Source organism: Chlorocebus sabaeus, chromosome 9 (assembly GCF_047675955.1).
Source record: "Chlorocebus sabaeus isolate Y175 chromosome 9, mChlSab1.0.hap1, whole genome shotgun sequence".
Classification (NCBI taxonomy): Eukaryota; Metazoa; Chordata; class Mammalia; order Primates; family Cercopithecidae; genus Chlorocebus; species Chlorocebus sabaeus.
In genome coordinates, this window is record NC_132912.1 from 116,770,693 (window position 1) to 116,779,379 (window position 8,687).

Sequence of the window (8,687 nt, forward strand, 5' to 3'; positions counted from 1 at the left end):
ATGACATTTTAGCTTTTCTCTTTGTATTTTTACATTCCATATCATCCATAACTCAGAGGGGTGAAAAAAGAAAAAGAAATTCTCTAAGGAAAAGGCCTAAAATGTCCTACTAGTAAATGTATCAAGCATCAATTTTCAGTTTGACATTAACTGAGAAAGGAAATGAAGTAAATTTTCTAAGTGTTGAGCTGTCACAGGAAAAAGGATTTATATTAGTCTCTGGCATGAAATCATGATTTAGATTTGTCAGTATTAGGTACACAATTTCTTTTTTTTGACATTTGTAGGAGACTGAGGGGAGGGTTCCGGGTGTGTTGCAGTTACACTTCCTTCTGCACTTTCATCTGAACTGTTCATGAAGAGCGTCCTTTTCAGCCTAAGTGTCTGAACGAGGCTCACCAACCTGCCAAGAGGCAGTGCTATGGCAGATCTGCAGCAGTGCATGAACCCCCAGCCATACTGATTTCTAAGTGAGCAATGGCTTCCTCCACGCATGGATAGGAAAACTTTCCTTGAGCTTCTTTCCATTCAATCTAGCAAAATGGAACATAAATGGTCCCAAGTACAAGCCGGATCCCACCTGAAGTCACCTATTAACTTGGCTCCATCCAACAGCTTGCCTCACTGTCTTCACTTGCACACAAGGAAGGCCAAGCCAGGGAAACACCAGGTAGGCTGGAAAAATAAGCCTAGGTGATTGGTTTCTGGCCCATCATGCAATATTTCTTATCAGGTTTTGCAACTGGGCTTTGGCTGGGCCTTAGCCCAGAGTCTAGGGAGAATGGAGAGCTCCTCCTTAGATTAAGTGGCCAAGGGGTGTGGAGGTTTTCCTCTCACATTGTTACCATTGAGGACCATTTCTTCTCCCCTCCCAGTAGGAGAAAAACACTCAGTCATAATAATTAATGTACTTTGGAGCTATTTGGTGTCAAAAAAATGCCATGAAGATTATAGAACACAGAATCTGAAACAACCTTGAGAACAGTATGCTGAGTCAAAGAACCAGACACAAAAGGCACATCTTGCATGATTCCATTTATATGAAATATCCAAAAAAGGCAAATTCATAGAGACAGAATGTAGACTAGTAGTTGCCAGGGGCTGGGAGGAGGGGGAGGAAAGGGTAACTGCTTAATTCGTCTGTGGTTTCTTTTTGGGGTGACGAAAACATTGTGGAACTAGATAGTGGCAGTGGTTACACAACCTTTTGATTATACGAAATGCCACTGAATTGTGAGCTTTAAAATGCCTAAAATGCTGAATTTTATGTTATGTGTCTTTTACCACAATAAAAAGAAAAATCCTATAGAGTTCTTTTCCATTAGGCTCGCAATTTGTTTAGATAAACAAAATCATGTAAAACCAAAACTGGGGAAGCTATTTTAATAAAAGAGAAAGGAAGAAAATTACTGTCACCTGAACAACGGTGAAGTATATTTTTATCAGAGTTTAACGCATGCAGGGAGGAATCAGTCTTCATAAGCCAATGCGATTTCTTCTTTTCACAGATAAAGAAGTTAAGACTTTTGTGGTAACCTGGTCTTCAGGAGCAGACATCTAGATTTGAGTCTTTTTCTAGCCAGATTTATGGGCTATGTGACTTAAGTGCAGTTACCTAGGCTCTCAGAACCTCAGTTTCCACATCAGTAAACTGAAAATATCTAGGGCTGATCTTCTGAAAATATCATCAGACATCACGATTCACCAAAGCCAAATCAATTAGAAGTTACTTCAAGAAGAGAGAATACCACCATGATGAAGTCTCAGCAGTGCCTCATAAGAAGGAAGTCAAAATGGATATTTATAGGGTTTCGGCACCTAGGGGCACATATGATTCACAGCAGGTCTTTCAAGGTGCAACCGGTTGAGATTGGTCAGGCTTTGCAACATAATAGTGTAAGATTGGCCGGCTTAGCAGCACAAAGGTCTTGAAGCAAGTCTTGACAAGTGAACTGTTCTTTGAATAGCCAGCTGCTTGCCTGTTGTCTCAGATAAATTCCTACAGCAATTTTCTGAAGCAAACTGTGCAGTTATTTATTGATTTACAGACTTACTCCTGTTGAGGGAAGAGTTCCTGGAACAAACAGCTAAATTGTGATAACACAGGTGGTCTCAGTTTCAGTCCTCAGTCTGTCATGTCTGATACTGGCTGGAGTTCCCAGAGATGCTATGGTCACGTGTCAAGCACATAGCCTGGGCACTCAATAAATCCTTCGTTTTTCCCCAAAGCATCACCACCATTCCCTCTCAAAACTCGCTCCTTGATAGTGAATCTCTGTCAGAACTAGAAGCAAGGTTTGTGCTGTACAGACTGGAACCCTTCCTGCCATCCACTGTCGGACTGGGCTCCACTTCTTTGGTCAAAGACAAATTCATTCAGCTACAATAAAAAGTCCGAAGTCTTTTCACCACTCTGAATGAGGCAGCAGCAGAACACAGGGTTATGATGCTGACAGACCAAGGCCCTAGGTTCCCTGTCGCTTGATTTGTGACCCTAGGCCCGTTATCTCCCTCTTTCAGCCTCACTTCCTCATCCAGAAGATGAGGACGATTGTGCTTAGCACACAATACATATTCGGCTAACTTTTTAAATTAAGTCAATTGTTGTCTTAAATTTTATTTAAATTTTTTTTCTAAGATTGCATAAAGATGAAATTTTCTTGTTTTGTTTCCATTTGTTTCCGGTTGTCCCTTATCTTCTGGGAGGACCTGGGTTACGGCTCCCTGGACATGAAGGAATCAGTCTTTCATGTGGGATCCTGGGCCTGACCTGTTCAGAGGGAGAATGCGGAATCTCATGGGACAAGGTGGGTGCAAGGGACCCACAGACAGATTTTTCAAACCAAAGGTTTCACATTTCTTAGATAAACATGATCAAGTCTAAAAATATCCATTCTTAGCTACTCTCCTCTTCTCTTTTCCTATGACTTTCAACACCCCTCATGTGGTTGAAATTTGTAGCCAGTCCCATTCAACCTGCTTTGCTGCCTAGGGGTCAAGTATAACAGAGTTTTGTTTGTTTGTTTGTTTGTTTTTGTTTTTGTTTTTGTTTTTGCAGTATTTATTTGTATAAACTAGTAGTTTTCTGATCTATAGAATCATCCACATCTATATGGCAGGTCAAATACATGCTATCAGAGATTTGTGGATAATTCTAATTTTGAACACTTCAAATAAAAGCTTTCAGAAAAGGCCCCTGAACTGGGGATTGGGACCTGCATGGGTTCTAATTCTCTCTGCTCCCAGTAAGTTTGGGGGAGTAATTTTCTATCTGGCAACCCCAGTGTTGAATGTGCAAAGGCTGCTGGTTGAACCAGGTAACCACTAAGGTATTTTCTTAGCTCTGATTAATTGTAATTACCCTACTTTTAACCATTGATGTTAAAAGTTCAGGCTTTCCTTGAAGGCAAATCCCATCACTTTCTCAGGGGTATTAAAAAAAATCCAAGTTAATTAATTTATATTTTTATATCAAGAAACATTTATTGAGCTCCAACTAGAAGCCAGGTACTATGTTAGGTCATGGGGTCATGGAAACCCAGGGTGCTGCAGACCTGGAGGAGGGCGTGACCAACATAAGTCTCTAACTCGGCAGGGTTTACTGTGAGACCCCCAAGGAGGGAGCAGATTGTAACACTGGCTGGGACAGTCAGGGACAGCATCACCCACAAGGTACCAATGGACTGAAACTTGGATGGGGGATAGTTTTTGACAAGATGAAAAGCACATTCCAAGCAGAAGGGAGAAACTCTCAAAGGCTTGCAGGCAAAAAAGAGCAAAGGACGTGTTCTGTGTTCCAAAGACAGCAGGAACATTTGCATGGCCGGGGCAGAGGCTGCCAGGCTGGCCCAGTGGGAAAGGATTCCTGATAACAGGCAAAAGCTGGATTGGGAAGGAGTTTATATATCTTAATAAGAATTTTGGACTTCATTCTGTAGGGAAGAGAGTCACTGAAGATTTTAAGTACAAGAATAACTGGGTCAGATTTGAGTTTTTTCACAAGCAATCCCCGGTCACAGAGGAGATGGATGGGTGGAAAAAGAACTAAAGAAGATGGCAAGAGAAGGTCATCGATTTCAAAATGGGAGACAGGTGGAGGAGCAGTCTGGGGAAGTTCACAGTAAATGGATGTGTGGTTTAAGACTCTTGCATCTGTGGGGGTGAAGGGAGAGATGGCCACCAAGCAGCTAGGAAAATAGATTTGTGCCTCAGGGAAGGGTTAGAGAACAAGGGACTTGTTGGAGGGACTTTTCACTTTTAACTTCAGGTTAGAAGTTAAATGCGAAAACTATCTAATACCCCAAAAACACCCCAAAATAAGTAGGAAAATAATGATGAGGAGAAGACAAATGATGGGGAAGAGAACAGTCATTTCTACAATTTTCCTTGGGCTGGTTTTCAAAACGGCAAATCTTTTTTACATGTTGAAGGATAAATACCTCTTTTTGATAGCCAATTTAGGCATCATATGAATATAATAATGGCCTCATTGTCTCTAACTCAACACTCTGCCATGATGCCCTGAGTAACTGTAAATGCTCAAGATGCACAAAGATGGAAGATCCAAGGATACATCTGCATACGTCCACTGAAGATCACATTTTAAACCTTAATAGCTTAATAACAGACAAGAAAAATATAGATTCCAGTATTATTATATATGTATGCATGTGTATCCATATATGTGGTGTGTGAGTGGTGTATGTGTGTGTGTTCATATTCTTTCTCCTCCTAGGAAAAGATGATGTATTAGCTCAGGTGAGTTGCCCAGGAATAGCTAGGAAAAGATCATGCTCTCCTTCTTCAGAGTTTCAGCCTGTTGTCCTCATATACCCAGTTTATGCAGGACTTTTCCCTACATCATCAAAAGAATGTGTTTGGCACTGGGGCCTCAGTATCAAGCAGACAACATAGTTCTTACTTACTTTAGAAGTGCAACTGGTAGAATAAAGAGCCTGAGAACCGGAACTGCTGCCAGAAATAGCAGGGCAAATTCACCCACTTCCAAGAAGGTCACTCAGTCTCAGAACAGGGTGCAGGCAGATTGAAGCAAATTCTTGGCACCGCCTGTGCCATGCCTGCCTGTTGCATAATGAACAACCCTTAGTTCCCTTGATGGAGAGCGCTGGTGTTGACCCGGCATTTTCTGTTCCTCTCTGTTATATCACTTTCCAGCCCATGTCAAAACAATCACTATTGTCAGTGACCTTCCCTAATAACTCAGTCTCTCTTCTGTATTTAACAGCTACCTGTTGAGAATCCTATTTTTAACAAACAGGTATAACTTAAGAGCTGTCATCTGTCAGGTTTTAAATGTTTGTTAAGAAATAGGAGTCCCAAACATGTAGCCATTAGGCAACAGAAAGCCATAAACAATGGGAAGAGCAAGCAACAGCAGACATTAATCACATCTGACTTCATTACTAAACCTCCACTTTGGAAGGGCCACAGTCAGTGGCAAATCGTGCAGAGTTGGAGGGTGATTGCTCTTAACAGAAGCAGTTCTACTGACCTTCGGGAAATTATGTCCTGTGGACATCCTGCTCACGTTAATAAATGAGAGCAATGCTCTTTTGGTGGAGGGAGAGGACCTGTCCTAGAGTAGCAATTGGAAAAATAAGGTAATGTCTCAAGAAAGATGCATAAATCAGGAGAGTACTTTGAAACCATGGCTAATTTTTCTTTTTTTTTTTTTTTTTTTTTTTTTTTGAGAGGGAGTCTGGCTCTGTTGCCCAGGCTGGACTGCAGTGGCCAGATCTCAGCTCACTGCAAGCTCCGCCTTCCGGGTTTACGCCATTCTCCTGCCTCAGCCTCCCGAGTAGCTGGGACTACAGGCGCCCGCCACCTCGCCCGGCTAGATTTTTGTATTTTTTAGTAGAGACGGGGTTTCACCGTGTTAGCCAGGATAGTCTCGATCTCCTGACCTCGTGATCCGCCCGTCTCGGCCTCCCAAAGTGCTGGGATTACAGGCTTGAGCCACCGCGCCCGGCCTCATGTTTCATCTTTTACTTAGCACCACACGAACCGCTTTTATGCATTACATCACTTGACCTAAGAGAACACTGTGAGGCAAGTACTGTGTTGTCACATTTTACTGATGAGGAAACTGAGGCTTAGAGAAGGTCAAATAACTTGCCTAAAAATACAGAGCTGGGAAATGGCTGTATAGGACTTCAGGAACCCAGGCACTTTCCATAGAGCCCACCCTCTTAACCACTCCATTCTATCTCCTAACTATGACCCAAAATGCCGTTTTATGAAAACTGAAGCAGAAGCACCACCTCCGCACCCCACTGCTGGACTTTCTGATTCAAGCCACACTTGGCCACGAGGGTGGTGGCAGCCTGGGTTCCGGTCAAGAGAGAACGCTCTAAATCATCCTCCCGTTGGGGAGTGAAGGTTGCAGTTTGCTCCATGGCCTCATTCTCTCTGATTCAACACTCCGCCACCATGCCCTGAGTAATTATAAATGCTCAAGTTGCACAAAGATGCAAAGTCCAAGGATACAGCTGTATATACGTCCACTGAAGGTCACATTTTCAACCTTAATAGCTTCTGTTTTTACCCAGGCCCATGACTCCTTTTCTTTTCTCATGCATGATAGAATATGTGCTTTTCTTGCTGAGCTATACCCTATGCATTTCCTTGGTTTTACCTTCATAGTATTTTTCCACTATTTCCTTTGATTTAGGGAAATTCAAGCTTTCAAATCTACGGAGCCCCAGGACATGGGAGACTATTAAGTTCACTAGAGCAGAAGATCTTTAAATAGTAGCCCCTGGTAAGTTGGATTCTGCATCATTAATAATCACCTGGAGGACAGAGGAACAGAGTCCCGCTAATTGACAATCACTCAGAAATAAATATAAAACTCTCTGAAATGCTAATTGTTAAGTGTTTATTGAGGCCCATCATATGCCTGTGCTGAATACTAAAGTACCAAAACATTTCCAAAGAACTTACCATCTGACTGTACTCCAAAGAATAGAGGCAAGTATGATATTATATGTAATCAAGTGTGAAAATGTGCACAATGTGGTTCAATTGATGGCAGTTTGTTGTATAATCATGTTTTGGTCACACACCTACAATATAAAGGGAGCTACTATTTTTCTCAGTTAAAATTCAAACAAAAGTCCATAATTTTCTGTGAGAAGCTATGACATCACAATAAAGACACTGATCAGGATTTTTTTTCTTTCTGGCATTTAGATTTTTTTTTATTTGAAGCTCTTTTAATGTCTTTGAAATATTTAATAAGAAATGCAGTTACTATTAAATATGCAGTTATTAGCCACAGATAGTACTTCTCATTGTAAATACAAGTTATTTTCCCAGCACCTACTTGCTCCTTAAATGTTATTTCAAAAATCCATTCTGTATGATGATACTGTTCTTAGGATTTTACTTTTGGAATCCAAATAACAATAATGTTCCCTTTCTCCCCGTGAAACGCACCTGTTAGGAGCCCTGATGACACAGAAAGAATTCTCAAGGTCTCCTAGAGAAAATACTCCATCAACTTTACGGCCAACATGAGATTTTGAAGAAGGGAAGACAAGTGCAACCGGTTGAGGACGGTGCACAGAGGGCTTCTAAATTCTTCAGCAGTTTGTAGTGCGACAGACAAGTTTTTCCATGGAGCAGTCCAACCTCTGTTGCTGCAAGACCTGTTTTTTTTGTTTTTTTTTTTTAAACAAGTCAGTAAACTAACTGGAACTTCTGTTAAGTCTTGTGACTGTGTATAAATGGGTGCAGATTTAACTTGACACGTTAATTTCTTTCTAGAAAACAATTTATATTCATAGAATCATGGAATCCCAGAGAGGGAAGGGCCTTTGCAGTCAGCCGGTCCAAACACCAATCTCGTGCTGGTATTGTTCATTTCAAAAGCGTCTGTGTTCGAGAGCAGCTGCACTCAGACCCCAGAGGCTGGCATTTTGCATGTCCTCTGTCCCGTCAGGGTCGTTCAGGATGAACATCACTCGTTGGTGATTATTTTTGCTGGGTGGTACGGACAGATTCTGAGTGATAGGTTGGTAGTTTGTGAGGATTAGAGATTTTGAAAAATACTCTTTATAAAGAGAGATCCCAATGTTATTATTTTCATGTCTGTGTGAGGAGTCCTAGGCCTAGAACTACCAAATGGGCACAGCTTGAATCCAGGCCAGGGAGCTCCAAAGCCTACGCTCTGATGCTCTTTCTGGCAAACCACACTACTGGGATATTTTAACAAACCCAAGAAAGAATGAGGGAAAATAAGTTTTTCGTTTTTTGTTTGTTTTTTTTTTTTTTTGAGACAGAGTTTTGCTCTTGTTGCCCAGGTTGGAGTGCAATGGCACAATCTCAGCTCTCTGCAACCTCTGCCTCCCAGGTTCAAACGATTCTCCTGCCTTAGCCCCCTGAGTAACTGGGATTACAGGCGCCTACCACCACACCCGGCTAATTTTTTTGTGAGTTTTGTAGAAACAGGGTTTCACCATGTTGGCCAGTCTGGTCTTGAATTCCTGACCTCAGGTGATCCGCCCACCTTGGCCTCCCAAAGTGCTGGGATTACAGGCGTGGGCCACCATGTCTGACCTTTTTTTTTTTCTTTTTTTTAGACAGGGTCTCACTCTGTCACCCAGGCTGGAGTACAGTGGGAGGATCTCAGCTTACTGCAGCCTCAACCTCCTGGGATCAAGCGA

General features: G+C 41.9%; 1 long non-coding RNA gene across 1 annotated transcript; it reads left to right on the forward strand.

Moving 5' to 3' along the window:
* Positions 1-7,723, forward strand: LOC103216544 (uncharacterized). The gene is made up of 3 exons (XR_490610.3): positions 1-2,807; positions 6,692-6,781; positions 7,466-7,723. It is a non-coding gene; the product is annotated as an uncharacterized lncRNA (long non-coding RNA).
* The last annotated feature ends 964 nt before the right edge of the window (positions 7,724-8,687 follow it).